Genomic DNA, 12,918 nt, shown 5'->3' with positions numbered 1-12,918 from the left:
GTGGTATTCTGACCTGTTCATGAAACACAATTAGAAAAACAAATCAGTTGATGTTATTGGGCGCTAGCGATTTTATAACAGGTGGCAATGGTTACATCTGAGTCAAAAGGAAGTTTTATTAACATATGACAGCTGACGAATAAAGTTCGAATGTTTCCTATGAACCATTATCATTTATTTAGTTCACAGTTTTCTCAAAATGGGTCCACGTATAGTCTGTATGGTTTCTCAACTTTTTACAGAAAGAGTTTAAGCTGATAGTTGAAGCTGTTTCTCTGCAATCTTGGGTCGTTCTGAATAAGTCATTTCAGTTTGGTATGCAGCTTTTGGGGAGGAAGGAATTTTCCTGCCAAATGATTTACGGTGATAAATGAGATTGAGGGATTAGCCGATGATGCCATTTGGTATTTCTGTTATGGGTTCGGTGAGCTTCACAGGGTTGTTGCTGTTCATGATTTTTGGAATTCTGCCTTCAATTGCTCAGAAGACTGATTTCATCAGCATTGATTGTGGAGGTACTGCTTATTTCATTGATAATACCACTGGGCTTCAGTGGATTCCTGACTTGGGAACTGTGACTAGTGGCAAGGCAGTAAAAATCAATGTTTCGACTGAAACCCGTCGACAATACCAGAGTTTAAGATATTTTCCAGCAGATAATAAGAAGTACTGTTATGCCTTGAATACTACAGAGAGGACACGGTACCTTGTTAGAGCAACATTCCTATATGGCAACTTTGATAATAACAGTGCATACCCAAAGTTCGACCTCTATCTTGACACCACGAGTTGGATCACAATAACAATTTCAACTGCAACAGATGTATATGTTGAAGAAATTATCTTGAGAGCAGCATCTAGTGCAATTAATGTGTGTGTTTTAGATGCTTCAAACTGGTGTTTCGTTCATATCCACTTTGGAGTTGCGCGTTCTCAATGTTTCAATGTATGCAATAGATTTTGAGGAAGATTTCTTCCTGAAGGTTACTGCAAGAATAAATTTTGGTTCCAGAGATATCCAGATGACCCTTATGATCGTATCTGGAACTCAGATGCAATTGAGCCAAACTATCTTGTTGGTGTGGCCCCTGGAACAAAGGCAGTCAGCGCAACAAGGAACATTTTTACAAACACACATGAGCAACCACCGAACAAAGTGATGCAAACTGCAGTTGTTGGTACTCTTGGTAGTCTTACTTATCGGCTAAATCTTGAAGATTTCCCAGCTAATGCTCGGATGAAAAGGTCCATTTAAGCCAAAGGAATATGGTTAGAGTATCTTTGACTACAGAGGATAAGCAGAGGTTTTCTGCTGCTTTGGATTGAGTATGGTCTCGAGGAGAATGCAGAATTGCTGGTTGCTTCCTGCCAACAGTTTTTCTCAGGGATCTTCCAAGGTCTTTACACCATCCACAGGTTGCAAGCTTATTATGTAAACCAGAAGGCAGGAAAAGATTGGCAATGATTGGGCATTCATCGTTTGCTTTGTACTCCTTTTTAAGTCAAGTAGCCATGGAGGATGACATGAAGTCAGACACCACAGTGCAACTTTTAGAAAGATTGAGGGAAATCTGGATATCTGATATCTGATACACATGCTCTGAATGGCAAATTAATAATTACCAAAAGTAATTCCAAGAGAAAAAGCAATGTCAAGGCTAACACAGATCTTCCAAAAAAAAGGGTCTTTGTGAAAAGGGGCAATTGGCAACTAACATTGTAAATGACAAAGAGACAAAGTCAGATACAACAGAATCCCCTTGCATTACAAAAAATACAAATAATAACGTTAAAGACAAGGCCCTGTCTGCAAGTAAAGATGCACAAAATTTTCCGGCTATTCATGAAAGCACACAGGTGTATAATAGAAGAAAGGTTTCCAGAATGAAAGTAATGATAAACACATGCCATGGAATGAACATTCTGCACCAGCTGTGTGAAGTGAATTTTTAAAGGCAGGAGCATGAAGTACATGAACTTGAGTATTAAGCAGAGTGATATCCAAGAATTCAACAAGCATGATAAGGACCTTTCAATCTACTTGAACAAGTTTTTGGCAATCAAATGTCTAGGTGGTAAATACCTCAGGGCAAAGACAAGTTGTTTAAACAATTCAGCAGTTTCGTAGCGCGCTACGAAACTGCTGTAGGTGGTGTTTTCAACGCAGACAAACAGTTTGGTAATATATGCGGAAATTTTCAAAGGAAACACCTAAAGAATATGTAAGAAACCAAATGAAGCCATCACCACCATTCAGATCAAGACAGCTGTACCTTTAAAAGGTGGAATGCTTTAACTCAAGTTTAAAGTTTCTGTTATAAAGCCACTTTATTACCGGTCATAGGGTATTGAATGAGTTGCATACAAGGAATTTTGGCTTGCACACTTGGCCATCGATGAAGCCTCCAACACATCAGGAACATGGTGGTGTTCTATATTTTTGAGTTATTAAAAGGGCTAAAAGACATGCTGCTGTATATTCGAAGTGATGGAGGACTGGAACCGAAAAACAAGGGATATCATCTAACATCACTGAGCAGTTAAAGTATTCAGCATCCAAGGCCAACATGGAGCATTAAATACTCATCTCAGTCATCATCTCAGCCAAACTGCAAGGAGTCCAAGTGTCAAAGAACAAGAAGGAATCATTCTACGAAGAAGATAGAGTTAGAGTCATAGTCAAATTAGAACTCTTTAGAACTCCAGTTAGCACTAATTGTATTTAATATTTGTTGTAAAGCAGATAGGTGTCATCATAGGCAGAATTCAAGTTCCCCTCATGTTGGAGGAGGAAGCTCGAAGTAGTTAGAATAAGGATTTTCTATATATAGCTGGAACATCTATGTAATAGGGGTTGGATATTTGATAAAACAGAGGACTGTTTTGGCTTATGTAAAAACAGAGTTCAGGAATATAAATGATTGTTTTACTTCTTAGGATTCATAAGGGATTTTCTTGTTCATAATGTGTGATGGTATATTTTCTTTAGTGTTCTTTTACAGTTGTACAAATGCATAATCACTCAGAATTCATTGATCATGCTCTGACTTCCTGTATGTCTTTGTAAACTGTGGTTTTATATAAGTGGTATTTTGAACATCCAAATGCTAAATGCCCTGACTTCTATGTAAGGCATCATCATTGTTTGCTATAGTATGTTTGACTCCATAGGCCCAATGGAAACTTATGTAATGTTTGTCCAGCCTTCATTATTTGTCAATGTTATTCACAAGAGTTAGCCATCTTATTAATAGTCAAAATCAATAATCCTTTGAGAGAGCCCTCTCAGGCTAAGGAGGCTAAGCCTTAGTCAAAAGATTGGTGTGAAATAGTTACTTGAAGTCTTCCTGGGTTGCAGCCTTCCAGGGCTTGATTTTGAGATAATAGCAGTTATATTATATTGTTATTGTATGTGGATGACATGCTTGTTGCAGGGTCTAACATGCAGGAAATACATGTGCTCAAAAGAAAATTGGCAAATTCATTTGCAATAAAGGATTTGGGAGCTGCAAAACAAATCCTTGGTATGAGAATAACTAGAGCCAAGAAAATCGCAAATTAACATTGTCTCAGAATGAGTACATACAAAAGGTGTTGAAAAGATTTAATATGCACAATGCAAAACTAGTTAGTACACCTTTTGCTAGCCATTTCAAACTTAGTAAGGAAATGTGCCCAAAGACCCAAGAAGACATGGATTATATGTCTAAAGTTCCATATGCATCAGTAGTTGGAAGCTTAATGTATGCAATGGTCTGCACAAGGCCTGATATTTCACATGCAATGGGAGCTATAAGCAGGTACATGAACAATCAAGGAAAGGAACATTGGATGGCAGTGAAATGGGTTCTCAGATATTTGAAAGGTACCACAAATCAAGCATTATGCTTTGGTGGTTCAAACATTTCTCTACAGGGATATGTTGATGCAGATATGGCAGGTGACAGAGATAACAGGAGAAGCACTACATGAATTTACTGTAGGTGGAACAGCTATAAGTTGGGTTTCAAAAATCCAAAGTGTTGTTGCACTTTCAACAACAGAATCAGAGTATGTTGCTGCTACAGAGACTAGTAAAGAAATGATTTGGTTACAAAGGTTTATGGGTGAATTGGGTAAGAAGCATGATATGGGCACGCTATACAGTGATAGCCAAAGTGCCATTCATCTTGCAAAGAACTCAGCATTTCATTCCAGGACTAAACACATACAACTCAAGTACCATTTCATACGATTAGTGTTGGAAGATGGAGAGTTGAAGCTGGAAAAGATACACCCTAGCCTGAATCCTGCAGATATGCTAACAAAAGTTGTAACCAGGGAGAAACTGAGAATATGCTCAGTTTCGATTGGTCTTCAAGGATGATGATGAAGATGTAGAAATTTTGAATAATATGACACTTATTCACATAGATTATCCCGATTATACACTATTGCGGAATACATGCATAATACATAACCTCCTCTACGTTGATCATCAATTTTGCGGAATTAAAAACAATGAAACATCAATCGCATGCACACATTAACACAGTATGTAACCCGGGGAAAGCATACAGCTGAAAACCCCCACTATCTGTATATCATAATGATTGAGAACATGTAACAATACATAGTACAATACTCCTCACAAGTACTCAGTACTATCTCCACCTGTTACAAACAAACTAGCTCAGATCTGATGCCTCAAATCTCCTCCATTGTTTGCCTGCCTCCACTGTGCAATCCTGCAAGAGAATAATGGTGAATGGCTGAAGCAAACTCATATTTCCTTGGCTGAACCATGCAATCCTCATTGGCATTACTCAATCCCATTGATTGTGCAAATATCATGCACAACTATAGTCACAACTGATAGTAATCTCAACCTCTAACACCTGTCTCCATTGAACTGTCCATGCACTGAGTTAACTGATGTATTCTTTAGTTTCTTTATGAGTTAATAAATAGTGAATTAATTAATAATTAATTCACATCACTCATCACTAGTGTATTCTGCAGTTAGAATAAATACAACCAGTTTAATGAAGTCAAACTGAACACAACTCCATCAACTCCACCAAAACTCAACCACAAGAGTTCTAACTGAAGTCCACCTTGCAATAGCTCAACTGACCCACAAGAAAAGCGTATTTCCTTCTTACAACTGCATGTGCCACATCTGTAGCTCAAACTGAAGTGCTCCAAGAGGATAAGATAATGTTTATAGTCCAAATATTATTATGAGCTAATAATATTCGACTGTTCTATTTTTAGTCAGGCAGTCTAAAATTAGAATCCGCCCATATGTCTAAAAATAGAAGTCCATCAATTTTTACCAACATGACCAATCATCCACAAATAGCATCCTGCAACTCATACACCATGATCCACATGTCTAAAAATAGACATACTCTAAAAATAGACTTTGCGCCAAAAATAGCCTGTGGGCACACTTAGTGAAGGCGACTCCTTTTCACTAAGCTCCATCATCTTGTTGCATTTTCAACAGAAGATGAGAAACAACCATGTCCAAAGAGGAGTCATTGTCCAGCAAATGAAGCAGCGGTGGAGTTGCTACAATCATTATCCAAGTGGGAGATTGTTGGGTGTGGAGCACGATTATTTAGAGGTCTTTGTTTCAGGTGGATGTATAAACCAGGAAGTTCGTACACCCCTCCACGCGGGGGGGACTTGTCCCCCCACCCCCCGGCGGGGGTTCGATGGGGCTGACCCCCCCTAGCTAGGGGGTCCAGGGGCCAGTGGTCCCCCGGTGAGGGTTTCGAGGGCAGCGCCCCCGAAGCTAAAAACAGATGTAAAATTGCCTTATAAAAGTATAGTAATTTCTAGTCAATCTGGGCCATTCATTAGGCAGATGATCTGACGGTAGAACTTATGTTTAGTTTAGGGTTTTTTGCCCTAGAAGGAAACCCCTCTCTTTGTATGAGGGCATTGTATTGAGGTCGTGTAATAGATGTGTATTCTCCGAGCAAGAAATAGAGAGGCGAGACCATGAGAGAAAACATAGGATATTACAGCGGATCTGTTGTAGGTTGTGTCTCTTCATTTCGCTGGATAATAAAAAGGAAGGACTAGCTGTTCGCAGTGGACATAGCCCAAACTAGGTGAACCACGTATATATGTGTCTCTCTGGTTTTATGCGTTTTCTGTGTTTATATTTATGCTATATTCTATGTGTTCCATTGCTTTGTAATATATAATTTTCTAACAGGTTGAAGAAATATTTGGTTCAGCCAATCTATGGTCGGGTGGTTCATGGAAGTCCCATACCCAGTTGGCTTTTGCATTAATTAATAAGAGTTCCTTTCCTTGGTATTTTATGAGAAAATGTATTGGTTCATATGTGGCATTTATGGCTGATGTATCCTTATTATTTATGTTGTTTATGGGTATGTTTTATGAAAACAATGATGTATGGCTCTTATCATGTTTTGATTTGTAAATGAATGAACAATGAATATATGACCTAATAGATGGTAATGCAGCTAATGTGATATGGTATTAATGCTTCTTAGCGATTCACAGATAAAGATGAGATCCCTATGCTCATATTTTTTGCTATGACCTGCAGATTGCATATTTGTGACATGTTTGATGAAATGTCTGTCATGGCTAATAGGGGTCCATCCAAGTATTTGCATTTGTTTCGTTGTCTCGATGTTACTTTTCATTCCTGAAGGTTTCATGGAGTTTTGAGCAATGGTCTAAGTCTTGGCTATAAAAAAGTGGCATAGAAATCGAGGTCGCAGGCTCAGAACTAGTTGAAAAAGACCCCAGTTGCTTGCATGCCCATGTTGTGAGAACGACTAAGGCTTTACGACAGTGAAGTGTCAAGTTGTCTCAAGGGTTGATCACCTAGAAGGGTTGGTTGGCTCTTGTAGGTTTTGTGACATATGCAAAAGGTCAAATTGGTTGTGTTATGTCGGTTCCACTTCCTTAACTATACATGGGGAGTTGAATCAAATTGTAGTAGCCTCTCGTCACATGTTTACCCTGGAGGACTGGTTAACTTGGGTAAATGTGGGAGGAGGATGTTGCAATTTTGTTGTGAATGTGGAAAACTTGAGATTGTATGAGCCTTCAATGATTGATAATCGTGAAGAGAATGTTCAGATTCCATCTATTGAAGATTTTGCTCCTAAATACTTAGATGAGTTGCAAGAAGATACAATTATTGACAGGAGAATGAGGAATTCACGCAAAGGCAATGTGGAGTATCTTCAAGTGGGGCTTAAAGGTACCAATCCAAGTAAAGCAAGGTGGATTGAGATCGGAAAAGTGAGAGAGTTATACCCTCACATACTTGTTGAGTAAAAACAAACTTTTAGTGTTCCAAAAGCTTCCAATGGGTAGGATTGATCTAGGGGATAAAAAATATGCTCAAAAGTCAAAGTTCTAAAAATCGCTCGAAATGTGTGTCAAATCGTAGTGATCATTGTTTTGATTACAACGTCGCTTCAATTGCCTCAATTTGACACCGTATGTGAAAGTTATAGCGTTTTGAAGTTTTTGGCAAACAATGAAAATGTCAATGTGAAAGGTTGACTGGGCAGGTTGTACAGGTGATGTGGCATTGACATCAACACTAACTATGCAGATACAATGTGCAATATGGGCCAATCACGTATTGACACGTGGCATGATCGTACAAGGAAACTTGGCAGTTTGTGATTGGTTGTTGGATCTTGATGTGGGCCAATTAGGAGGCACCATGTGGCCCAATGGGAGGGTGCCACGTGGCCCTTGGGATGCATGCTAAAATTTTAATGGGTCAATCGACATGCCTCTGCCGGATTCGACCCCATGACCTACTGATTATAACTACCACACTCCATTGTTGAACCACATATGAGACTTATTAAATATATGTCGACATATTTTATTTGAAATTGAAATGTTCGGCGATTGGGGAGGGGGCGGGGCACGTGGCCCCAACCCCTGGTCACAAGACAATTCACATGAATCGGCACGAAGGAAGAGGGGGTGGCAATTATCTTGGCCCCCAGTCACATTTAAGCCACATGACCACAGACATGGTAGAAGCGGAGGGTCCAAGTTGTTAGCCCTGGCCCCAAGTCCTATGATGAACCCATTTGACCGATAACAAGGGCGTCAGAGCCAGAGGGGTGGTGCATCGCCTAGCCCTGGCCACATGGCACCACACGACCGAGAGTGGAGCTAGAAAATTGGTGTTAAGGCCTTATTGGCGCAATTAAAGAGGCAACAAAATGCACCTTTTTAGTGAAAATTTCTCTATTCCCATGCCAATTTTTCGCTCGAAGGTCTGCCAAAAGAAGGGATTCGTTGCCTGGTTAGCATTTTTGTCATTTTGCATGACAAATAATAGAGAAATGGAGAAAGAGGCCTAACTTAGTAATTTTTCAGTCTTTTTGAGCCCAAGAAGAACCTAAACAAGGCTTTTTAGGTATTCTGAACACAATGGCAACATTATTTTTGTGACTTGAGCATTGTATGTTGATGTAATTTATATTTTGAGCATACAATAAAAAGGGCCAACATTGGAAGCTAGACCCGAAGACGTAGCCCAGGAGGGGTGAACTCCATCATCAAATTGTTGTTTGTGTGATGTTGCATATTGTCTATTTTTCTCTGGTTATTTATGCAAAACTTAACTAAAAACATTAAGTTTATGTGCTTTTGCAAATTAATCCATTGCCCATGAGACATAAACTAGCTTGCAAAGTTCTTCAAGAAACCTTCAAATTTGTAATTTCGGATCACTATTAGATGTAGAAGGAAGTAGTTACTATGTTGACCCGACCTCCAATGTCACTTTTTGGAAATGGGGTCAATTTTTTTTAATCTTTTACAACTACCTTAGAACTTAAGAAAGGATAGCATCGTTATGTCCGTCTCATTGAGACCCTTCCAAAAATATAAAATTTGCTCTGAATCGACTCTCAGAACAAAAGATATGGCCATTTAAAAACTAACCTAGTAGATGGTGCCACGTCATCTCAACCTGCCACGTGGTAGCTATCAATCCGCTCATATTAGGTCACAAATTAATCCCATTTCTATGGTCCATGTGGACCAACCTATAACATATATGCAAATTAGACAAGGTGCATGGGTGCATGCCCTCCATGGCCCCGTCACCCCAGGAATAAAATCTCCATGGGTTTCATCCCTTATTGAAATTTTCATGAACGACCTTTTGAGGCTACATAGATGTCCACATGTTCACCTGGACCCCTCCTTGAAATATAATGCACCCGAGCCATGCATTCCTTCATGTCACGCAACAATTGATCCCCATTAACCAAGCTTGCACACCATGTTACCCCGAGACTTAATTCTTGGGCATTATACCATGCCCTCCATCCAAAATCTTAGGGGTCCGAGGTCCAGGGTGACATCATCCTTCATCATGCCCTCCACGTCATGTACCACATGACTATGGGTTTCATTGATGCTCTAGGACCCTTGGGAATCACATAATTCTCGTTGTATGTGAAATGTGGTGTTTTCCATAGTCTTTCTCTGAGTGTTGACTGTGGCCCCACTACCACATCATCCTAGGGATTTGATCCTAAGAGTTCTACCTTGGCCTCCCTTCGAAACCTCCAGGGTAACAAACCTTTGGGGAAAAAGTCCCAGGGTCATCCAATGGCCATGAGCACTTACCCATTTACAACCTGAATTTGTCCTATTATACCTCCAACCCTTGGAGGAACTTTTCCATGTGTTCACCATTGTTTCACTCTCCCACTATGCAATCGCTCAATAATTTCCCTACTTCCCAACTTGTTTTCGTGTTTTTTTCCAATAGACCAATCGTATGTCTTTTTCCAAGGCTCCACGTAGTCAACTTGCCTTGGATAATGCAACCCATTCCCATTATTTAGTTTTTGTCGTTTTTTACTTGTTGTTAGAGCTAAAAGACACATGAGCATGTCCTTTTCTTTTTTAGTTGATTTATTACATAATCAACCCATTAAACTTCTTATCCAACCCATGGTTGATACATTTAAATCAACCATTTCCTTAAGTAATATCCTTCCTCAAGCTATTGGAATATGTATCCCTTTCTCTTAGCCTTTTTAAATAATTACAATTATTTATAATGACAGAGTATTAACTAGGGGTTGTCACACATAGTCGACCATTACCTCATGGTGCACCATAACTCTAAGTTTAGAGCCTCATAGGAAATGAACACTACCTAATGATCATAAACCCCTCACTTTTCATCATTGAATCTAACCCTTTTGGACACTATATAATTATTATACTAATTTTTTTATTATTTTTTTTTATCTAGAGGAATTTGCAATTGGGCTAATCACGTACTAGCGTGACACAGGTCAATTCCAACCACTACCACTATAAACTCTAAGTGCCTACTTATACCCCTTCCACAGACATAGGTGAATCGAGGAAATTTGAATGTTAAACCTTCTTACACATAACACTTCATTTTCACAGTCATCACCAATTAAACTACCCCAGTAAAAACTCATTGTACTATTATATTTATTTATTTTAAAAAATATGTTTAAACAATTTCTTTAATTTAAACACATAAAATAAACCAATGTAGATCTAATATACTTGATTTTATAATGACTGGATTGAAATTGCATAACGTATAGAATTGTCTATTACATCGTAATAATAATAACACCAACTAATTAAATAAATTTTAAAATTATATTTTATTTTATAAACATAAAATTTATAATTATATATTTACATTTTAAATTTTATATTAATTTAGAGGATAACTACTAAGAGGTTATAGGTTAAGTTTTTGCATTGGTTTCAAAGTACGCCCCATCCGATGTCTCTATCAAATTAAGGCTCCCATACATTTATTTTAAGTATTATTCTTAAAATGGAAACAATTTTAGCCCATGGGGCTTTGGATTGACGGTGAATGGGTGCGTTGTTAAGGCACTCCTTGCAATAGGTCACCGGTTCAAATCCCCCGTGGGTACTTAGGTTAGTCTAAAAAAAAAAAAAAACAAACAAAGAAAATGGAAACTGTTTTTTCCAAAAATATATTTTATTATAAAAAAATATTATAATTAGGCCGATAGGCCTTCCTATGCATCAACAATCGTCAACACTTTTAGTCTGCTCCGTTGGATCAGGTGAGACACATTCAACCGTTGATTTGAAGTGTCACTGATTTTTCCAAATATCAGCAAAGTTGCCTTACTGCTTTTTCCTGGCAAGTGTGCACTGCACTTTCACTGCTTTTTCCAAATATTAGTTGAGTTGCCTTCTTTTAACCCCGTTCTACTATGCATTGAACCTGGCCCTGTTATGCAAAGAAGAAGTTAAATCCATCCAGAACCTCACAATGTCGGATGTAGCTATTGGAACCAAACGCAATATGTTCTCTAGGCACTGGGTTCACGATTTATCGTACCCGCTGTATGATTGGAGTAAATGCCCTTGCCTTCTTCACGCAGCGTTGCCACAAGGCAGAACATACGTGGTTTCTGGAGATACTCTTTCCAGTTTCAGAGCCATGGTGGGTACTGGTAGCTTAGTTAATATGATCTCTGTGATGTTATTGTATTAAGCTAAATTGTTATGATTTGGGTATTGGCAGGATTACGGAGTTACAGTGTCGTTTTATCGAGCTCCGCACCTGGTGGATATGGTGACCACTACGGTTCAAGGACACCAGAAAGTGGTGCTTCGTCTGCACTCGGCCGAGAGTAATGGCAGAGGATGGAAGGGAGCCGATATTCTTGTTTTTAACTCCAGCTATTGGTGGAGTCACACAGGCAATTTCAGAGGGTACTTTTATGCAAGCCATTAATGATAACTGTTAGATTTTTTACTGTGATCTTTTATGGCACTGTGATCTTTAATGGCGGACTGAATGACTGACACTTTGTTCGGGTAAAAAAAACAAAACAGTTGGGATTACCTGCAGGAAGGGAATACTTTATACACGAGCATGGATTTCATGGTGGCTTACCGGAAAGGAATGACTACCTGGGCAAACTGGATCGATTCCAACATCGATACAAACAAAAGTCCTTTTCCGCAGTTTCTCACCCTCGCATTCCAGGTTTAGTAATCTCAGATCCAGTTGAAAATGTGAAAAAATTGCTTCTGATGAATGACGTTTGCTTGATTTTTTAATGAATCTTTGTGCTTTGCAGTACTATGAATGGCGGTAACTGTTACTCCAAGAAAGAACCTACGACGGGGACTTTGTATCTGGGCACCTATCCTCCCCAATTCCAAGTGGCGGAAAGCGTTGTGAGAGCTATGAGATCGCCTGTGTCGTTTCTCAACATCACGACGCTGTCGTTGCTCAGGCAGGATGCGCACCCTTCAATATACAGCAACGATTTGACAGTCAGGCAAAGGAAAAATCCCCAGCGCTACACAGATTGCAACCACCAGTGTCTGCCTGGGCTTCTCGATATCTGGAACGAGATCCTTTACTCGGCTCTCTTCTACCCCTGATCTCAAGCTCCTTTATTCGGCTCTCTTCTGTTCCTGATCTCATAATTTGTAAACATTCTATTGTTATAAGCTCCTTTATTGGCTCCCTTCTGCCCCTCAGCGCATCATTTGTAAACCTCTCATTGTTGTATGCTTGGAATTGTCAATACATCATTGGCGGGATGAGTTTTGATCACGAGACCCCTCGCAATAATAAGCTGGCGGGACGAGTTTCGAGCTCGGGACCCCTTGCAACAATAAGTTGCCCGCCCAGTTCACCGTTTACACTTTGTGATTCGCCGTTGCTCGATGTTAGAGCCAATAATTTTTTATTTCCCATCTGTATCATTATTTATAAGTTTGTTTTAACCTCAAGTTGAAATTCCAAGAAATTCCAAGTAGCTCCATATTTATATTTTTGTAACTTTATGTATAAAAATAACTTCATTGATTTTGAGTTTATGTTCAAATGTAAAGTTGGAT

General features: G+C 39.1%; 1 pseudogene; it reads left to right on the top strand.

The window, feature by feature from the left end:
• The first annotated feature begins 391 nt into the window (after nt 1-391).
• On the top strand, nt 392-12,456 carry LOC149172791 (protein trichome birefringence-like 38; annotated as a pseudogene).
• Nucleotides 12,457-12,918: the final 462 nt, after the last annotated feature.

Source organism: Pinus tabuliformis, chromosome 4_2 (genome assembly GCF_031772625.1).
Source record: "Pinus tabuliformis cultivar Carrire ecotype Pingquan chromosome 4_2, CPIR1, whole genome shotgun sequence".
Taxonomy (NCBI): domain Eukaryota; kingdom Viridiplantae; phylum Streptophyta; class Pinopsida; order Pinales; family Pinaceae; genus Pinus; species Pinus tabuliformis.
The sequence above is the reverse complement of the archived record's forward strand: the minus strand, read 5'-3'. Positions and strand labels throughout refer to the sequence as shown.